General features: G+C 33.6%; 2 long non-coding RNA genes across 3 annotated transcripts; both read left to right on the forward strand.

The window, feature by feature from the left end:
• The first annotated feature begins 6,244 nt into the window (after positions 1–6,244).
• LOC145798592 (uncharacterized) lies at positions 6,245–12,360 on the forward strand. The gene is made up of 3 exons (XR_014339677.1): positions 6,245–6,630; positions 7,189–9,035; positions 9,581–12,360. It is a non-coding gene; the product is annotated as an uncharacterized LOC145798592 (long non-coding RNA).
• A 1,904-nt stretch (positions 12,361–14,264) lies between these two features.
• On the forward strand, positions 14,265–19,355 carry LOC145798591 (uncharacterized). Of its 2 annotated transcripts, XR_014339676.1 has the most exons (4): positions 14,265–14,646; positions 17,222–17,980; positions 18,780–18,851; positions 18,936–19,355. It is a non-coding gene; the product is annotated as an uncharacterized LOC145798591 (long non-coding RNA). The 2 variants fall into 2 exon arrangements; XR_014339675.1 differs by lacking the exon at positions 14,265–14,646 and having other exon boundaries at positions 16,025–17,980.
• Positions 19,356–23,047: the final 3,692 nt, after the last annotated feature.

Raw genomic sequence — 23,047 nt, forward strand, 5'->3', positions numbered from 1 at the left:
CTATGTCAAAGACCATAAGAGTGAGTAGGAATCCCTACCTCAAATGATGACACCCAACGAAGAAGATGAAGAAAACGGAAATGCTCCAAATCCCGAAATTCTTGGATTAAGAGATAGCCCTCGACGATCAACAACTTTTTTGTAAAGGCCAAAGGTGAGGAGACAACTCCTACTAGATCAATACCTAGAGAGAAGGCATGGTTCTAGAGAGGGAGGCTCTCAAATGGCGTTTTTGGAAAAGTAAGAGAGAGAGAGAGAGAGAGTGTAGAAAAATGATTTAAAAATACCCAGCTGCCCTCTGTTATACGACATTCCCGCTCGAGCGGAAAACACAACACTTGAGCGTCAAGAACAAAAAAACTAGGTCCGCTCGAGCGCAAGAAGGCCCGCTCGAGCTTCAAGACACAAGGATAAAGTATATCCGCTCGAGCGCGAAAACCAGTCCGCTCGAGCGTAGATTTCCCCCTCTCAAAACTTACACAAAAAATGTACTACCCGCTCGAGCTCCAGAGTACACGCTCGAGCACGACCGCTCGAGCGTAAAGAAACCCGCTCAAGCGTGAAAAACATGCTTGCAGATCGCAGAGCACCAAAACACTGGGAGTGTGCAATCTCCGCTCGAGCGCAAGAAAACCCGCTCGAGCGGATCTCCTAAAAACTGGGCAACAAGGAATTGAAACCAAAGTCTAACCAATCTGTAACAACTCTGCCTAAAACATCCTAAAACTCAATCAAGCGGAATTAAAAGATGACAACAAGGTATACAACCACCAACATCATGGAACCCAAGTCCGAAAAACAACAGATACGGAAAGGGAAAACCGGGATCGCTATACTCCATATCTTTCTTTCCTTCTTCTTTAACCTCAAACCAGCCCACATATATGATATAACACTATCAGTTCAAAACTATTTATCAAACCATCTAATTTTTTAGGCCATCCAATTTAGGAGCCATCTTCATTTGAAGGGATTGTAGTTAAGATTTGGAATAATTACACAAAAACCCCTTCAATTACTAGTGAATATCACTTTACTCTCTTATTTATGAATATGCATATATTGACTTTCTTGATTACGAAAATTGTACAAATACACCACTTTTGGAAATGATCTAAAGAGGGTAAATACATTTTTATAATTGAGGTAGTCAAAATGTATGAGTTGACAGATGAAGGAAAGAAAATAATATTCATAAATAATTGAAGTGTGAACCATCAAATGTGTAAATTTTATTTTAGATCACTGCTCTAAAAAAATCCAAGGAACATGAATAATGAAACATTTCGGTGCCAATACTCATTGCTTTTATGTTCACGTTGAGATTTGTTAGCTTAGCTAATGAGTTTGAATAAGTTGAAGATGAAGATGAGTGATTGACAAATTGAACACTACAGGCACTTCAATATATGAGGTATCTATTCTATTCACACATCACAACTATAGATAGATAGATAGATGTATGTTTGTGTAAATCCCAAGATCTCTACTTCTTACCATCAGACCAAAATGGTGAAAACCAGACCAACACAACACCTACTGAATAATGTAAGATAAAAATGTCAATTGTTAAGCAACTCTTATCTAAAAACTTTAAGTTCTTAGAGATGAATAATTTTATTTTATTTTATTTTATTTTATTTTTCATATCTTTAATACTTTTCTCGTTTGGAATTATATTGTGTTTTATAAATGAGCCAAATATGTACAATTAAAGAGAATGGTAATTTTGTTATTTTGGACATAGCTTCTCTCCAGTCCATTAATTGGACTAGAGAGTGTTGTTTGCTTCATTATAGACCTATCATTTTCGATAATCCAACTTGCTCATCTTATAGGGCCCGCTTAAAAGATTATCTATGTAAGAAATCAAATTGATCAAATAGTTGTAACCATCTAATTGGATCATAAATTCATGTTGAAAAAAAACCAAAGTCTATTAAAATATATATATATATACTTATACTTCATTTGTTGTTATGATGTCTAATTAACCTGAATTTTTATTGAATGATTTTCTTAGAAGACCCTATAAGTTGAGTGATCGGATTATCAAATTGGACCTGTGATGGGTTCAAAGTTGGCCAATAGCAGTCAAAATAATGAATGAGAAAAAAACTAAGTCCTATTTTTAATATGTTCAACCAGTAATGAAGAAAATAAACCAACTAGTTAGATGTAACTAAAACTTTTAAATGTTCACATAGCTTTGTTATCAAGGCTTAGGATTTTTTTGTTCTAAATTCTTGTCTCCTGTCTTCAATTTTTTTTTTTTCGGTACATCGGAATAATGCTGTCTTCAAATTTTGAGTGTCATAGAATTCTTTTCTAAGAATGTTTAAGTATTAGAACTTCAAAACAAAAGTAAATTGTTGTGAATACATGGGAGATTGAAACTTGAGGGAGAGGATCAAGTGCCCTTTCAGGTTCGTCAAAATCTTACTCATATCTATAAGTAAGTATAAAAACCATTTTCATATGCTTTGATTATCAGGAAAATCAATTAAGATCTAATGTTTATCAAAACGTGTTTTGATCTCAGGTCAGGTGACGCAGCGGAATACACAGGGAGTAGATATTGTTCTAGTAGACGAAATGGGCTCTCGAATCCACGAGAAAAAATAGAACCTTGAGTCCACAAGGAAGATAAAATATCTTAATATTATTGATTGAATGAATAAAAGTTGTCTTTATCATAAGTCTTACATACCTATTTATAATAAACTAAGCCTAATACTTGTAGGAAAAATAATTTTAAAATAAATTAGGAAACTTAAATAAACACAAATTAGGAAACTTAAGAGAATAGAAAACTAGAACTCTAAACTATTTAAAATCCAAGTCAAAATCTAATTCCAAAACAAAAAAAATTAATAAACCTAATAATTCAAAATTAAGAAACCTAATAATTCTAAATTATTTATACCAAATTACAAGAATTTTAATAAAATAATATATCAAAACTATTAAAACTAAAAATATAAAAAGCCTTAAAATCTTGTCCTACATCAGACTCCTCTTCTTTGAAAGAACTCGTCATCGAGTTCATATTAGAGATTTGCCATCTTCCATGCCAAATAAAGAGATATTTTGAATATTTCAGTTGTTTGCCCCTTTTCCAAAAGCTGTATGTAGAAAAGCTTTCTTTCTGAAAGTTCTTCTCTATATACTTCAACTGGTTTACAAGATTAATTAGACAAATATTGAAAATCAAATTAAATTGTTCTACACCAAGAAAATCAACAAAGTGTATTTTATGCTGATATTGGATACTCTCTGGGCTCTTCCCTGTCTTAAATTCAGTTGGACATTCAATTATCAATCTTGAAATATCAATTGTATCCTCAATCAACTTTTCTGATTCACATGTCAACTTTATTACCTCATCTTTTATTTCTTCTTTTTCATTGAGTTCCACTTGATCTCCTTTTGCGATCTCATAACTATCATAATAATCAAGAGATAATAGTTCCGTCATTAAAAGCGCTTGGCTAACTTCAACATTTTTCTCGTGCTTCACCTCTTTATTGTCTTCTTCAACCTTCTTGATAAAAGTAATTTCAATGACCCCTCTTTCATCAATTTCAACGTTCTCATCATTGTTGAAATCAATTTAATTTTCTATTTTAATTGAATGTCTGTTTGGGTCTTCAAAATTTTGAAACATTGTGATACTCAAAATTTTTTCTTCTTCAATACGTGGTTGTACGTGACAAATTTGTTGACCTACAAGATTTGATTGACCCAAACTTGGCGGAACTATAGTCATGTTCCTCGAATAATCTGTATCCACAATTCCATAATAATTATTGAATTGCGAAGAATATTGTGAATCAAAATTACCTTGGAACAATTGTTTTGATTCAAGCTTTCTTTGATATTGTAGATACAATATTTGCCTATGATTTGTTTGAAGGAATCTAGAACTTATCAACTTCTTCATCTTATGACACGTCCTAATAGGTTGTTTGTATTGTCGCATTTGATCATACTGCAATTGTTTCCACAATGTAGAAACATAACCTTATAACTTACGTGTGATATATTTGGCTTGCTTTTCTTTAGAGATTTTCATACACTTAAGGAATTTGTCAACTTTGCGAAACCAATAAATAAAATCCTCGGCATGACAAGAAACGTTAAAATAGGGAATTTCTAGTGGTACTTGATAATTTGAAAAGTTATGATTGATGCAATTATTGCTATTGAACACATCACTGAATCTTCGTTATTGCTTTACCGACTGGTATTCACCATAATCCTCAAATAACTCATTTTTAGATTCGTCCTCACTATCGTATTGATAACAAGAAGATCGTCTCAAGACGTTGTGGTTAATAGGCTGACCTTGGGCAAATCCCATAACGCGGTTCCTATTAACGTTGTGACTAACAGGTTGGCCTTAGGCAAGTCCCTTGGCTCGAATCCTATTAGATTTTTCTCTATGATCATCTTCAATAGAACTTGTGCTTCCTCTTTCGACAAATGACATCGAGCCAGGAGAAACCTTGCTCTGATACCACTTGACGCAGCGAAATACACTGGGACTAGTTATTGTTCTAGTAGACGAAAGGGGCTTTCGAATCCACGAGAAAAATAAAACTTTAAATTCACAAGGAAAAGAAAATATCTTAATATTATTGATTGAATGAATAAAAGTTGTCTTTGTCATGAGACTTACATAACTATTTATAATAAACTAAACCTAATACTTGTAGGAAAAGTAATTCTAAAATAAATTAGAAAACTTAAATCAACACAAATTAGAAAAGCTAAGAAAATAGGAATTTAGGACTCTAAACTATTTAAAATCTTAGTCAAAATCTAATTCAAAAAAAAAAAAAAAAAATTAAGAAACCTAATAATTCAAAATTAAGAAATCTAATAATTCTAAATTATTTATACTAAATTACAAGAATCCTAATAAAATAATATATTAAAAATATTAAAACTAAAAATATAAAAAATCTTAAAATCTTATCTTAGATCATCAGGAGTAGCACCGCGTTATACTCAATGGGTCAATTGACCCCATTAGCAATTGAAAAATTAATAATAAAAATATTATTTTTAATATTAATATCTATTTGTATACTCATCTGCTATTGTTTGCACCCATCTGCTAGACTCTTTATTATTTTGTTTATACACCTAATAAGCTGTATAAATAAAAAAATAATTGTTCATTAGTCAAAATACTAAGGTCATATATTTTAAATGCAGTCGATTGCACTATATGTTAACTAATCAAAGTGTATTTTTCATGGGCTATTGCTTGCAACTTAAATAATAATAATAATAAAATTATATTATTGTGTCATATTATATGTATTTACTCCTTGTCTCGGCATTAAAGAACCATGACCCACCCATTTATTTATTTATTTATTTTTAATAATGCAACATTTATGATAGCCTCTTTATCTCTAACTATGATGCATTTGCATTTAGGTGTGAATATTTCGCATTTAGTAATAAATAAAATGTGGTAAAATTATGACAAAAGAAAATTAAAAAAAAAAAAATTGAGTAAGAGGATTTTTTTATTTACAAAATTGTTTTTTTATTTTTTTATTAAATCTTTATTGTTGTTGTTGTTATTATTATTATTATTATTATTATTATTATTATTATGATGATGACGACATAAGATAAATAGTCATGCTACAGACCTCGAATATTGAGGAGTGAATTTGTCTCGAATTTGTTTAATCGGTTATTCGGCCGGTTATTCAGTCGGCCGAATAAAGAAGTTGATAGCCGCAGTCGACAAGGTGACAATCGCGATAGACACTACAAGAATTTACACATTTTGCGACCACTTTTGCCGACCAAAAAAATTTTGGTCGCAAAAAAATGACATTTGGCGACCAAATATTAATTAGTCGTGAATGATCATTATTTTTGGCGACCAAATATTATTGGTCGCAGAAGGTTATATTTTGGCGACCAAAAAATATGTTGGTCGCAGAAAATGGTATACTTTTGCCAACCAACTACAAATTTGGTCGCGGAAGATCACATATTTTTTGGCGACCAAAAATTTGGTCGCGAAAAATTTATTTTCAGCAACAAAAAAAAAGTAGTCGCCAAATTACTACTTTTAGCGACTAATATTTTAGTCGGCGTTGATTGAGATTTGGCGACTAAAACAATTTGTCGGCGAAATAACCTGTTTTTGCGACTAATTTGAAAGTTTGGTCGTCAAAAATTTAGGGGAAAATTTGGAAGATGGAGGGGGCAAATATATATATATATATTTTTTTCAAATTTTCCTTACGCCTCACTACCTCAGGCTCCTTTTCTTTAGATTTTGCCCTAATTTGTTGACAGACCCAACAAACAAACCCAACAACACACACGCAGAGAACCAAACACAGTGAACCATCAGACGATCTACGCCTCTCCTTACGCCTCTCTCTCTGTCTCTTTACCCTACCTCAGGCCCCTTTCCTTACGCCTTTCTCTCTGTCTCTTTACCCTACCATCCGACGATCTACACAGTGAACCCAACACATCCGACGATCTACACAGTGATGAGCGACGATCTACACACTGAACCTCTGACCGACGATCTACACTTCTGAACGGCGATCGATTTTCATTGAATGACGATCGATCTACATTGAGGTCTCTTTCTCTCTCTCTCTCTAGACGATCGATCGATTAAATAGAAGTTAATCGAACGACGATCGATCGATTTGCATTAAACAGAAGTTAATATTATATATATATATATGCTCTAATAATTTATATATAAGTGCCAGCAACACCAGCAACCTTTACTGTATAAATTAGGATAGATTTCTCCTTTCCCTTCTCATTTTTGCCATGTTTTGGAACTTTAGATGCGTTTGGATTTTGGCTTTGTGAAAAGGAAAGGAATTAATGGGTCTGTGAACAACAAAAAAAAAATTATTGTACTATATAGTTTGGGTTAGAAATATAAGCAGAAAATTAATTGATTTGTTTTGTTTGGTTGGGTTAGAAATATAAGCAGAAAATTAATGGGTCTGTGAACAACAAAAAAAAAAATGAATCTCTGTTGTTATTTTTGTTTAGTTAACCATAAAAAATGAATATGATAAGGCCTTGCATAAATACTGATAAGGGGTCTGTCAATTATTTTTTTGTTTAGTTAACCAGAAAATTGATTTGTTTTGTTTTGTTTGGTGGTGGTGGTTGGAGGGGGTGTTGCAGGATCCCTTTTGGCTAGACACCTTCAAGACCATGCCAATGTTGTCCTTATGGATTCGTAAGCTTGCTTTTATTTTTTATTTATCTCTCTCTCTCTTCTCTGTTTTCATTAGAGCCATTTTTTATGGAAAAAACAAAACCCAAAAAGGAATTGAGATGAATCTGCACCAATTGTTGGTTTTCCTTGGCAATTTTGTATTTGGAAATCTATAAAATGGTTTGTTAGTTGAATTATCAAGGAATGTGATTGGATTACACTGTCATTTGAGTTGTGACCTCATGTTTATGTCTCATTTTTTGTTTTTCTCAAAAAATCGGAGTTATCATGTTTTTTTTCAATGATGAAAATGGTGGTTGGTGGTGGCAATTTGGAGTTGTACAAGGAGGTTTTGGGAAAAAATTTAATTTGATTATACATGCCCTAAATAGTGCTCCATAAAGTAAAATAATAATGAGAGGATTTAGACCGCATGGTGCCTCTGATTTTAAGATCAAAGATAGCAAAATCACCGTACAAGAGCTTGTTGATTCATGAGTGTGTCATAAAGTCATAGGTTTTGCAGCAATAATGAATACGGAAATAAAGCATGGTGAGCAAATACTGGCCTTTTGATTGGGTAGATTTAAAACTTTTGAAGAATGAGTATGCAGATGTTGAGATATATATTTTGATAGAGAAATTTGATGGGTAAGTGAAGTATTGAGTTTAAACAGAATTGATGGGAATATGGACAGTCACATGTTGACTAGATATCATTCTAGCAAACAAAAGAACATCAAATACACAAGAAAGATAAAACTAAATATTATTGAACTCAATCGTCTCTAATGGAGGTTTACAACACTGTATAATAAACTAATCCCAAAACTTGCAGAACATAAAAAAAATACAAAAAATGTGTTGTCGTTGTCATTTGTTACGAAAAATTCTTGTATAGTCAGTTGTTGCTTGTTTTATATATTTACTTTTTGGTCCAAAAGTGCAACTTTTTGGTTTCTTTATATGTTACTCGGTATACATGTAGAGGCATGCAACTGTGGTTGATCTTAACAAGATTTTTCCTTTGAAAAAGTTGACATTATATGATTTTATAAAATTCACTTTTTATTTTCACTTTAGATATTATTTGTCATGTTTTCTTTATTTTGATTCTTCAAAAATGATGACAACAAGAAGGAGTATTTTGAGCTTCCTTGGGCGAGCTTGAGATCAATGGTTTAGTTTTTTCATTTGCTTTGGAAAGGAGTGGAGAACATATTTGATGATTCGATGCCCTAATTCATTTCGTAATGACTCGAGATAAGGAATTTTCCATGGCTACACAATACTCATTTTGATTTTGCATTCTATCTCAATTGTCTTTATTCATTTTCAATTATGAAACTACTCGGATCTATATTCAATTAGTTTGTATTTGCCTAGTTTGTTCGATTGACATATGGTTTCGATTTTGGGGTTTTGAAACATTTGTGTTATCGATGTTTTGGTAGTGTAGAGATTTTTAGGTTTTTCTTTTTAAACATTTGTGTCGATGATGAATAACTCTGATTCTTTCCCAATCTATCCTTGGTAAAGGTTTTGACTTCATCTTTTTTCACATCTTAACTTCTTCTTCTCTCTTATATATATATATATATATATATGTATCTATAGACTAGTATATATGTGTTTATGATACATACATATATATCTGTGAGTGTTTATGATACATACATATATATCTGTGGGATTTTTATTTCATATATATAGTTTTTGATGCTGGAGACGTCTATTCTTCTTCAGATTGTAGTTATATGAGTTGGTGGAGTTTATGGTTCATGGAGATGGAAATTGTCAGGTTAGTTTCTTACTACACTGCACCTCATGCTCTTGCGTGCCTCAAGTTCCATGTATTTGTGATGTCTTTTGCATGCCATGTGATTAGAGTTCCCTTTGTCTCTTGATGAACAGATACCGCAAAAGTCAATATCTTGAGTCGCACTAATCATTATTTTTTGGTGGGATGATGTGGTTTTGCCTTCAGTTTGCTTTGTTTCCCCCTCTAGCTTTTTTTCTCTTTATACGAGATGGCGTACTTTAGTACTATAATTTTCAATTATTTTTTTGCTTTCCTTTGTCATTTTCTTATCTTCTATCTACGCAACTCATTTTTTGATGTTTTTAATCACACTTAAAAGATGTGATGAAATCATTTTTTAATGACACTTAAAAGATGTGATTAAAAGACCCTTTTTAATCACACTCCCAAAGATCACACTTTAATTTAGAATAGAATTTGTTATCACCATCCCAAAAATAAGAAATGGCTTTAATTTTGTGAATAGCTTGTAAGCTATATAGCCTTGACTGGCTTTAATTAATTTTGTGAATTGATTTGAGCAGGGTTTTTAATAACAATGAACTCAGTGGCAAGATTCCTTCAACGCTAGGACTACTGCAGACTTTGGAGATATTGTGAGTATTTCTATCACATACCCAATTAAAATCATAATAAGATGCTAGCTGTGAATACCCATTAAATTTTTTGAATTGAGTATACAATGTTGGCAATGGATTTTCCTGGATATGGACTCATTGGTGGCCCTATCCTAATTTCAATCTCATTGTTTTTCGTTCTTGTAGTGACATGCCTGTTAACAAAGCACGTACTTTTATGTACCATTGAGTGTAGTTAATCCTAATATGATCTATGTTTGTGCATTTATATCATTGATCTTTAGACCTTATTCAAGTACCCAATAAAATAAGAAAGTCTAAATACATAGAGAATCAAACACATAATAAACACAAAAATATCTCACAAATTTACAAATGTCTCACAAAAGCAGAAAGTCTATGTTTAGTTTTCTACATTTCTAACATTGCTCTAATTAAATTACTGCGCTGGACTTTGACAAAACAGTTGACATCACATGAAGAATGTGTTCCTATAATTCTTTTTCTCTTACATGAGCATTCACTTAGAATCTTTTTCTTCTAGTGACTTTTTTTCAGTTTGAAGTTTCCTATAATTCATGTTCCTATAATTCTTATAATCTTTTCCTATAATTCTTTTTCTCTTGCATGAGCATTCATTTTTCAGTTTGAAGTTTCTTTTCCCATTGTGCTAGCAAGTTCAGTCATGTTTACTCTTAAGGGAAAGGATAATGGTCTAAGTAATACCGTGGATCCGATTTTTTTTCATACCATGGGATGTTGGAGAGATTTATATATATTATGAAATTACAGTACTATGTTTAGTAAGAGTTGGGATGGAGGAAAGTTAATCCGACGAGTACTCGTGCGAAATTAATTATGCCAAGGCAATGAGAAATTTAACCCATGGTTTTGAGGGAGTGTTAATCTGTCCGCACAACTAATCCCCTTATTGGTGAATCAAATGTGAGACATTACAAAATTAGGAGACAAATCCTAAACATATGGGGTCTTATGTTTTTTAGTTTAATACCCTAATCCTGACACAATCATGTCGAAAAGGGTAGAATATGTATATGTTTATCTTTCATCTTCAATGTTGATATGTACAAGATGTTTTGAAGCTTTAAGTTTTCAGGAAAAGAAGAGGTTGTGAAAGAAAATAAAGCACAAACACTTGTGTAAAAAGAGATTGGTAGCATGCTTGTTTAAATTTCAAGGCACTTATTGTACGTACAATATGATATTTTTAAATTTCACCCATTGGTTTTTGTTTTGTGTTTTTCTATATGTTTTGCATATTTGAGTAGAAGTAGTGAAGTGCTGGCTTGTGAGGTCCACTTATTGACTATAAAATAGATGGCCTGTCTTTCTGCATATGGCATCATACTGGGTGCATCATCAAAAAATAAAGTTTCATCTATAATTACATAACAAATAATTTCATCTAACAAATCCTTCATGTATATATGCTTTTATGTGGGAATTAATTTTGATCATAATAATTAAAACTTAACTCACATGAAGATGGCTACTATAAGATTAGATCAAGCTTGAATTAATTTTGCAATGACCTACTCAAGCTTCTCAGTAGACTTGCCCTACTTGATACTTCATGCAATACTTTCAAAATTGTGATGATGGCTAAAGGTAATGGTTGGCCATGGCAAGTTATTATCTTACTTCGATGATGATTTCAAGATGGTGTAGCTCTAGTAGATTTTTGGTCCCATATGTTAAAAATTACTGAGTTTTTTTTTTTTTTTTTTTTTTTTAATTTAAAATTCACATGCTTAAGTTGTTGTACTTTGGGAAGGATTGTTGTTTGGTAAAAGTAAAACTTTTTAGGTTTTTAGCTTGTTTGTTTTTTCACCTTCAAAATAGGCTGAAAAGCTAAACTTAACTTTTATGAAGCTGTGTTTTTAAATGCTACTTTTAAGCTTAAAAAAATATGTTGTCTAGTGTGAGGTAAAAATATTCAAGTTTGAATTACAAAAAATTAGGATTTCCTTCATCCCTATCAGTCACCTATTTAAAAGCCATGCGTTTTGTTTTTGGTATTTTAGGCTAAAAAAGCCCCAAAAGCTGGCCTTTATAGTCTAAAAAGCTAAGGAAGCAGCCCCTTAAGCTGGTAACAAAATGTCATTCAACTTTTACGTGTTGATCTCTATCTACTCAATCTTGAAATCAAGTTCAAGTTCGACCAATTTATGCACAAGAATCAAGCTCAAAAGGGCTCCTAATGGGCTTATATGAATTTTTTCACATGCAACAAAGCTTGATCTACAGCCCTAGCCCCAACCAAGCCAAGAATTGACCGGCTCTCCCTAAGTGAAAATGTTGTCTCTATTGATTGAATTTCTGATGATTTAACAATAGCTGAAGTATTATATAGATATAAAGGTATGTGCTTGGTTGTTGTGGAATATCATTAGTAGCATGTGAAGATAAACATTTAGTGTTCTTGACATTGGGCCTTGGAACTGTTTTGCAATGAGTGCAAGACAGGTGTTTACTCACCTACCTTCTATAGAAATACCCCCTCTCCTCATTCTTTAGGGCTTATCGTGCACTTCGTCTTGGGCTATCAAACTAAGCTTATGTGGATTAAATACTCTAAAGTAGTGCAGCAGACTGGGTTGTTTGAGGTTGACCACCAATTTTATATTTGGACTTTGGCATGCATTTCAGGTATGGATTTGAATCAAGATGTCCCATAATTTGAGGCAATGTTTGGTAAAGGCATTCATATTTTCTCTTATTTATATTCTAAGATAGAACAAAGTTTCTACATAAGTAGGAAGTCTAACACAGTAGTTCATTGATATGGTTGTAACATAGAAATAGAGAAGAAATACTTCAGCATACTTGGCAATTATTGTCACTCAAGCATCAAACCTGAATAAGTGTGGGCTATTGTTCTGTATGGTTGAAAATCCTTCCTTGCCACAGGATTAGTTATTGATTGAGTTGCTTCTAGGACAATAATGCATTTGGTAATGAAAGTTGCTTGTATCTCTGTCAAGGGAAAACCAGCTCAAAAAAAAATGTAATTCGTCCAGCGAGAGAGATTACATCTTTGCATGGGGGATCAAGCTTTGGGGCAAAAAGTTGGAAACAGCCTGGAAACAACCCGAGATCGTAGCGGTCACCTCGGCCTAGATCAAACAAACTTGTGAAAGCAAGCAACGCTTCGATAGGACGCATTATTAGTTATGTAAGACATAGAAGTGTGACAAAGTAGGCAAAACCGGGGCGTTTGGGGTCCAAAACTGCTCTGAATTAGCTCCTCTCTATTTCTTTTTTTTCCTTCTTTTCTCTTCCTTTGGTGGTCTGCATGGTGAAGTATTGCATCAGTCATGAAGGTGGACTGATCTGGAGCAATTCTGGTGGTCTTCATCAGATCTGTCTAGATGCTTGTGGTGGTGTGCTCCAGATCAATTCTGGTGGTGTGCCCAGATCTGTGGTGGTCTGCTCCAGATCTGTGATGCTTGTGGTGGTCTGCAGCAGATCAATTCTGGTGGTGTGCTCCAGATCTGTCTTGCTTTTTTCTGATATGTCAATCATCCTCATCTGTCTGGATGGTCATCCTGATCAGTCTGGATGCTTGTTTTTGGAGTAAACTGGTGGTCTATATTGTGAAATTAGAAATTTTCACAATTTTTGTAAGAAAAAATGTCGAATTTCACAATTTCTCAAATTGAGAAACTAAAAAAATTACAATGTTTAAGAAACTGCAAAAGTGCACACTTTCTGTATAGAAATTGAGAAGCTTCTTGATTTTTAAATATTGGGAAATTTCTAAATTTCAAATGCTACACATTAGAAACAACTAAAATAAAAAAAAGTGCACAAATCATCATCATGGATTGTGGGCCTTATTCAAGATAATATAGTACTGAAAACACCATACATTCTGTTGTATGAAAATGTTAGTGTTTGTATTTATTTTGATGGAATATGATCTTCAGGTGGTGATGTCAAATTACATCGTTACAGAAGAAAGAATACAAATTAATAGTCAACTATATATGGTGGTGACTATCAACACCAATTCATAGTTTGTATTTATAGGTGACAGTCAACTATAAATACAAACTATTAATCATCGATGTATCAAATTTATTAGAGAGCTGCTATATGGACTTATTTTTTGTTTTAAACATTTTTTTATATCACTGATCAATACATGCATGATAAATATAAAGTAATTATATACTTTCTTGAATTAATTTGTTGAATTTGTTATTGTTATTAATTTGTTCAGAATTAAAAAATTTGAATTCAAATAAGTACAACAAAAAATTGACTATAGAACGAGTAGAAGAATCTATATGTGATTGGAACACATAGGTTGATTTGAATGATTTTGTATTATATATGCTGCATTCTTTTGTCATTTATATGGCCAATGTCTTCCTTTAGTTCCTATAATATTTATTGACTTACATTCATTGCAGTTACATTGAAATTTTTGAGTTACTTTAATATTCATGATTTACACAAATATAAATATATGTTATAAACTTTTAGATATAAACTTTATAAAAAAGTTAAAATATATCAACTTTTAGATTGTTAGGAAATTCATCAAAATCTTGAAAGTTGATCAAAAGTGAGAAACACATTGTGATTTTGGCATGATAATGTCAATGCAGAGTAGTGTAGTGCATCTTATACTTTTGCATGATCATTTCCTTTTTTAAAGTTTCGTGCATCAGGTATTTTTTTATCCCAATATATATATATATATATATTTCTTGCATCAGGTACTGTTTAGCTTTATAATAAATAAATAGTCTAACCTTATGTTCATCATGAGTTTGAGAATGCTAGTTTCTTTCTACTTTTCTGGACTGATCATGTTTCCTTTTTTCCCAATGCAGACTTAAATTTTTTGTTCCTATTGCATTCCTTGCTTTCACAGTCCTGGTGCCAGTTAATTATACCAATGGATCTTTGGAGCATTCTAATTTAACTTACAGCAGCATAGATAAGTTTTCTATCTCAAACATTCCAACTGGATCACATAGGTAAGCAAGACTCTGTGCTAAATTTGCTATATATTTTAAGTTACTTTTTTCTTTTGCCATAAATATGCCGAATTGGTTTGGTTTGGTTTGGAATAAATATGTTGAATCCTCTCCATAGAACTTTGATCTTTATATTTGCTCTTGAGTGCTTTCTGTGGGAATTGCCTCTTCTATTTAGTGTGTGGAAAAAATTTAATGCTTTTTAGTTGGTTTGTTGTTGGTGGAAACAAGACAATATTGAGAGAGAAAGAGAGAGGGACAGAGGAAAAGTAAATTTACAGTTTCTTCACATATTTTAATTTAATAAATAATTTTTCTCCATGGCATGTAGCAAACAGTACTATAGTCTTCCTGTATATTTTAGTTTTTATTGATGAATTTGTTGTGGGTGGGAAAATTCTAATATAGACACCCTTAAAAGGGTGTATTATATGCACTTTATTTATATTATTTTTTCTTTAATTATGACTAATTTTTCTTTAATTATGATATTATTGTAATGATAACTGATAAAATATTTACATATGACTCATATTATATTTAATTATGGATTCAAAAAAATATAAAATTATACAATTTACCTATATATATGGTACCCCACCATTCGAGTATTGCGTAGTGTAATCAGAATCAGGTGATATACATGCCTTTGCATGTGGAGGTATCGGGTTTAGTCAATTACTTATCTTTTGTGATTGTGCTTTCTTTATCTGAACATCATTAAGATCAATTGAAACATAGGTAGCCGTGGGAATGGTCTGAGAAAATTGAATATGAATCATAGTTTGAGAAAATTGCAATATACAGAAATGTTTAAAAATTTTGGTTTGTGGTTCATCAAATAGTGGACTTTGAATGTGAGTTTGTATCTTTCATCACAAAATAAAATAAATTGATAAAGCAGTAAATTCCTTCATCAATATTTGAAGTGACAAGATCACTTAGCACGGCAGAATTGGAAATCAATATAATGACTCAGGTCCTTCAACAAGAATTTCCTGGTCTGTTATAAGATCTAAACTGTCGTGGTGGTGCAAACTATGAAATCTTCAAGCCTGTTCTATTTAGTTGCAGAAACAATGATAGTTAGAAATTAAATTTATGGTCTTAGTAGCATTATCCTCAACTCTATTTGTTTTGATGTGAAAAAGTGCATGCTATTCATGGAAACCCTATTTTCTTTCCTTTTTTTTCTTCTTCTTTATCAGCAGTCAACAGATCATCCAATATATCGTTAGTTGGTACAATTCTATAAAAGAAATTAGATATTGTATTACACTTTTAGAGCTTCTTGAGACTGCCACTGAAATGTGGAAGTGTTCAAAATATTCATTGCAATTGTCTTATGGTTGTCCATAGAAAAGTACTTGAGCTGAATACCAGAGATTCGGAATGAGCTATATATCCTGGTTCGATTTAGCAGTAGGACGACTTACTAGCATTGTAAAACTATAATGCATAAAACAAGTCTTATCTTGTTCATTAGTTTCAGAAATCTCTTCTACTTATAATGCAATTTTCTGTTTTCTTTGTTTTTTGGGGGGACTACTATAGTATTTTGCTTCCCCGTGTATTGTTTGGTTTCAGAAAACACTTGGACAAAGAACCTCTTCAGCCTGAACAATCATTATTCTCCATCAAATTCCTCTATGTTGCATTTTGAATATGTTAAGTCATGTTCCCTTGTTCTCTTTATGTAATTTTAAGAACCTCATCCACTATTTCTCCTGACTCTCTTTGCCTGTCAAAACTATTGGACAAAAAAATTCTAGTATTTTTCGTTGTCACTGCCCCAATCTATCTGCTGCTTGTGTTCCCAAAAATGAGAACACGAGTAATTTTTTCTTTTTTTCTTTTCTGACAAAAGCCAATGCTAACTAGTGTAATTTATCTTTATTTATTGTTAAATACAACTCTTTCTTAGAAAGTGTAACTGAAAATAAAAGGAAATCACGGCTCATAATTAACTTACTTTGTTTACACAGTGACAAATAATAGGATCATGTATTTGGACAGGGGTACATACCAAACTTTAAATTGGTTCATAAAATTCACCATTTCCAGGTTAGGTTACCCCTCCTAAAATGTAACCTTAAGCAAACATCACCTTTGGAAAGTGATAGTGGTGACTTTTGAGTTTGTTCACATGGAACAAAGAAGATTTTCTCAACTGTCTCATCCTGTGACTTAAATGGTTGTAAATTTGAATAAGGGAGCATAGGAAAATTGAGGTAATGAGAGTAACTAGTGTCTTCTTAACTTCCAATTGACCAATTCATAGAAGAATTCTCAATTTTGGCATAGATAAGAGTTATAGAAGATTCCAAAGGTAAGATCATTGCAAGAATGGATCTCTAAATTGAGTTTCAGAGAACTTATCAACACTCTCCTCCTTGCATACTTAGTTCTTATTAATGGTGAAACAAAGGATTGTATTCATCCCTCAAGATGTGTTAGGTAGGGAGATCGTCTTTTAATCTATTATGCTTTCCAGAGGTGTAGAAGAGGATGTGATACATGGTCTTTAGGTTGCTCAGGGAAATCCTAGTGTATCTCATCATATTTTTTTATGCAGATGATAACTTGGTTTTTGGGAGGGATACTATGGAGGGACTTAATTTCAAAATTAAAAACAAAAAAATTATATCTGCATATGAACAAGCCTCTGGTTAGCTGATTAATTATGAGAAATCAGTTCTCTTTTAGTCCAAATGATGCTGATTGGAGGGATCACTTGAAGCAGCTTTTTGGGGTTCCAGTGGTGCAATGTCCTGAGAGGTATTTGGAAGGTATGCCTGCCTTGTTGATGTACTTATCTGTTTTTGGTAATAAAATCTCACTAACCAAAAAAAACAAAAAACAAAAACAGGATTAATGGAAAGTTTTTAGATCAATTTTATGAAAGGGCTTGGAAGAAGTTACTTATTCATAAATTACTAAATGCTTTAAATACTTACTATTTGGTTACTGGGAAAGTGGAGGGAAAGGGGAAAAGAAAAAAAAAAATAGAAAAAAAAGAGTAATGCAGAGTTTACCAAAACACTGAACTGTCCAGAACTAGGCATATCTTGGTTGTATTAGGTTCATCTAACCTAATATTTTCTCTTTAACCAACAGGGGCTATAGATCACAATTATAGATTTTGTTAATCAAGTTGATCTCAAACCCTAACCGATCTCTACACGCTCCTCTATATCGAACGATTTGACCTCTTTGCAATCTCCTCTCTGATCACAAACTTGAACCAATTACAGCAATTCATCGATGATTGCAAGTCCAATTCCTCAATCCTCTCCGATCCTTCTCTCCCCTTCTTCCAAGACTACCTTGAAAGGTATGATATAATTCATTTTTATGTATTTACATACTTTCCTGTTGAATTTGCTTTTCTTATGTATTTTTATATGATTTTTTGGTGGTTTAGTGGAGTGAATTGATTTTGAACTTTATGTATTTCTATTAGTTTTTTGGTGGTTTAGTGCTTGCCTTTTCCTCTAGTTTGATGATAACTGTAAAATAAAAAAAATAAAAACTGAAAGCATTTAATATTCACAAAATAGTTTTAATCTTTCAAAATTGATATTATATTGTCAGTTGTGACCTTATTTTTTCAGTAATAAAATCTGAGATATATCATAAAAGGCTGCTGTTTTTATATCAAAAGATCAATTGATAAGAACAACTGAGTATTGAGAGAGATACAATACAATACAACACACTTTTCCATAAACATCTACTAGTTTAAAAAAGCCAGTACATGTTAAATATGCTTTTGATAGTTTGAAACCATTTTTTAGTGTTATTAATGTTTATCAAATCTAAAAAAAATGTTTATCAATTCTGAAAAAATTAATATGTATGTATTATTCTATTATGAAAACTGTCGCTAGCTTTAGATATGTTGTTACAACTTAGAACAATTTTCTCTGATACACTCGGAGGAGTTATATGTTTAATATTAAGGATCAAAATTTCATTTTGATATATATGTTGTTCCAATTGGCATGAAAATAGAAACATTTCAAAAAAAAAGTTTTGTGGTGGTGTTTGTTATTAGTAAGGAAAAAGTGTTACTATGTTTCCAAAAGAGTTTTGTGGTGGTGTTAATTTTACTGTTGTACTGAAATATGCAGGTACCTGGATCATAATCAATTTACTGGGAGAATCCTGGATGCATTCTATAAGCACACTTTCTTGAAAGAAATGTGAGTTTCTGTCTTCAATCAGTACAAGCAAATTGCAATTACCCAACACTAGGTGAAATGCTAATTGATTAAATGTTGTCACAGGTATATTGAAGGAAATGCTTTCCGGCCAGGTGTGAACCCTATTGGCGTCCACAATGTCCTCGAAGTTTCTGACACAGAGTTCTTGTTTTAGTCAAAGCTTCCACATATTATTTACTTGTAGAATTGTTTCTTTTTGTTCTTGCTAAAACTAGGGTGTTTCAGTTTGAATTGGAACGTAGTTCTATAAATAGGATGTATATAATGTACACTAGTGTTTTGGGAAATTTAAGAAATTTTGGAAGTAGGTTGTTTGACAGTTTAGAAAGGTGTTGTTGGATTCTTTGGTTGTCATTATTTTGTGTGAATAATGTCTGGTGGAACACCATGGTGGGGATGTCTGGTTGTTTCAGTTTGAATTGGAACAATGTCTGGTTGTTTGACAGAAATTTAATAAATCGAATGTTAATGAATTATGTATTGTGTCGAATGTTAATGATTCAGTTAATTTGAATGATGCTTTAAAATTATAGGTTTATTATGGATTGAATAAATTATTAGGAATTACAAGTGTATTGTTTTCCTGCTTTGGCGACCAATTTATTAGTCGCGACAAATAAATAATTTTTTTTCGCAAAAAATGACAATTGCCGACCAAGAGTTTTGGTCGCAAAAAATACATCTATTGCCGACCAAAATAACTCTTGGTCGTGGAAACTCACTTTTGCCGACCAAAAGTTTTGGTCGCGAAAAGTAACAAATGGCGACCAAAACCTTTTTTGGTCGTGGAATGTCACAATTGGCGACCAAACTTTTTGGTCGCGGAATGTCACGATTGGTGACCAAAATTTTTTGTCGCGGAATGTCACAATTGGCGACCAAACTTTTTGGTCGCGGAATGTCACGATTGGCGACCAAAATTTTTGGTCGCGGAATGTCACAATTGGCGACCAAACTTTTTGGTCGTTGAATGTGATAATTGGTGACCAAACTTTTTGGTCGGGAAAATATCACTTTTCGCGACCAAAGTGTTTTAGCGACTAAATGAATTAGTCGCGATAATGATATATTTCGCGACCAAAAATTTAGTCGGCAAATCTGACTTTTGCCGACCAACCAAAATTTTGGTCGCGAATTACTTTTGCCGACCCTCAATTGGCGACTAAAGTAGCGACCAAAAAATTTGGTCGCGGATAATATAGCGACCCTGGTCTTTTCCCATTTAATTATTGTATCCGGACTGTTCCGTAGATTTTGTCATTGTATAATGGTTGTTGTTGTTATTCCTTATTTTCTCTTTTGGAATTATAGGATGTGTTGGGCAGGTTTGTTTCAGGTTGGTTGGGTTTAGAAACCAAGAGTTGCTGTCCGGGTTTTTGGTTCTTCGCTCGAGCGAGGAGTTGTTCGCTCGAGCGAGAGGTAGTGTTTGATTTGGACCTGTAGCTGAGCATTCTTGGCTCGAGCGAGATTTTCTTCGCTCGAGCGAGTTAGTTCATCCTTCGCTCGAGCTATAGTTCCTTCGCTCGAGCGTGTGTCTGGGTTCAGACCTGAGGGTTTGAGTTCTTTGCTCGACCGAGCTTTCTTTCGCTCGAGCGAGCATTTGAGTTGTTGGCTCGAGCAAGGCTTCCTTGGCTCGAGCGTAGTTTCTCTGTGTCTGGTCGCTCGAGCGACCAAGTCTTCGCTCGAGCGAGCCTGTCCAGTTTATATACACAGCAGCGGGATTTAATCAGTCTTTTTCTTATTCTTTTGATTCAAAACCCCAGGTTCGACTTCTCTCTCTCCCTACTCACCTTCTTTCTTAGATTTGATCCACTTAGGGTGTGTTTCTACCCTAGATCCTTCATTAAAAAGATAGAGTGAGGCAAGGGCTACCATTTAATCTGAGCATTTGACGATTTGGAGCACTTTGGTATTTTGGGCATTCATCTCTTTCTTCACCTTTTTGGGTTGTTTTCTTTGAGGTAGGGATTTCCTACTCCATTTTATAGGTTTTGCTCTAAGTTTTGGTATTTTGATGTGTTGGGTTACTTTGGTAATTTTCGGGAAAACCCTAGTTGTTGTAATAAATTAATTTATATAATCAATTCAGGAAAAATTGGGGAATTTTAGTTGAATTCATGGAATTAATGAATTTATTGATTAAATGGTGTAGTTGGTTAGTTTAATCACTCACCTATGAAAATGTTGGAATTATGTTAGTTGATACATTTATTTCCTGTTTAGAAATAACTGTCTTGGGCTATCGGTGGAGGATAGTCGTGATTGTTGTAGACATTGCATGTGGATTAGGAATAACTGAAACTAATCACATTGGTTAAGTCATTTACTTTGACTATTGCATTGATACAGAAAATACGTGTATTGATTGAGCATTGCATTTGCATACATTGTTTTGTGTGGGAGGAGATAGGGGATGTACTCCACGGTTTAGGGGAAGATAGGGGATGGACCTCTAAACCGGATTTTGTTTGGGAGGAGATAGGGGATGGACTCCATTAGCATCACTTTTATGTGTGCTTATTTATATAGAAGTGTTTTATTGATACAGCACTAAAATGTGTATCAATCTGGAAGTATGAAGTGTTGTGAATTGAGCTTGAGTCTCATTTGTTTGTTGATATTGGAAGGATGTGAATATGGTATATGTAATTCACTGTTGTAGGTTGGCCAGGTTCTGAGCCATGTTGATAAAATTGGAGAGTAAATTGTATCTTAGACAATAGTGTCATGAGACTGTAAAATGAAGTGGTTGATTATCTTGGTTAACCATCTGTCAAATACTATTGCTTTATTCATTGCTTATATGTGGTTTAGTATATTTCTACTGGGCTGTGGCTCACCCTTTATGGGAACATCATTTTCAGGTTCAGGTGATAAGCAACCTCCCAGGACTTAGTTTGGAAGGATGCGGATTTTGAAGACTTGTCTTTAGTTATTTATTTTAAATAAGGTTACATGTAAACATTCAAGCCAAGGGCTTAACTTGTAAATGGGTTAATACTCATTCTTTTGTGTCCAAGTGTTAGCTTGGAAAGATGTAAGCCCTTAGGGCATTTATTTTGATGTTCCATGTAATGACTTTTAATAAAAGTACTCTGATGAATAATTCAAAAGATTCGTTTTCTTTTAATAATGCACGTTAATGTTATGTACATTATGGGTTTAATTTGAGGGCGTTACAACTTGGTATCAGAGCGTACCGGGTTTGAATACTTTGGGTACGTGGGAAGTGATTAGTATCACAATGGGTTCGTCTCGTTTGATAGAGACTTAGTGTAATGTTATATGCTTATGTGATAACATGTTTATGTGATTATGTGGGTATGGAATGTAGTTTCTAGGATGCTGATTGGACCCTTGAGTTTCTAGTAGTCTTGTTGGAAAGGCACTTGATCACTGCTGCTTCCAACTGGAACTATAGTAACGCATTGGGACTATCATTATCCGGGAATGAAATTCGTAGGTGCTTATGTGATTATGTGCTTATGTGGAATGAATTATTGTTGTCCATTGCATTAGGACGCGAGTGTTTAGCTTCGGCACATTTATTAATGTGCTAATGTCTTTGTTTCCTTTATTAGGATGTCAGGACGAGGACGAGGACGCGGTAGGCGTGGTAGGCCGGGTAGGCAGGAGGTGCCTGTGCCAGAGGAGATTCCGGCAGTTCAGGAGGGAGTTGGCCAGGCCAATGTGGCCGAGCCAGTAGGCCAGCAGGCTATGGGCGCTCTTGCCCGAGAGATAGCAGGGGCATTCAGGGAGTCAGTAGGCATTCTTAGAGCTGAGAATCAAGCTCAGGTTGTTGCTGCAGATGCAGGACCTTCCTTTCTGAAGAGGGAGTTCTTCCGGTCTAATCCGGATGAATTTGTGGGTGATCCTAAAGAGCCGCTTAAGGCAGATGAGTGGCTCGAACAGACAGCGAAGACGTTTGAGATGCTTGGCATCGAAGACGAGGGGTTGAAAGTGACCTTGGCATCTTTTCAGTTGAAGGGAGATGCGGGTCAGTGGTGGAAGTTCACTAAGGGGCGTATAGGAGGTACATGGGAGGCTTTTGTGAATGCATTCCAGGAGAAGTTTTTATCTCCGGCAGTCAAGGAGAAGCTGCGAGACCAGTTTTGTCAGCTTAAGCAGGCGAGTTCTTCAGTGGCCGAATTTGAGGCTGCATTTACTAGTTTGTC

Source organism: Camellia sinensis, chromosome 9, assembly GCF_055761805.1.
Source record: "Camellia sinensis isolate YWXY chromosome 9, ASM5576180v1, whole genome shotgun sequence".
NCBI classification, from domain to species: domain Eukaryota; kingdom Viridiplantae; phylum Streptophyta; class Magnoliopsida; order Ericales; family Theaceae; genus Camellia; species Camellia sinensis.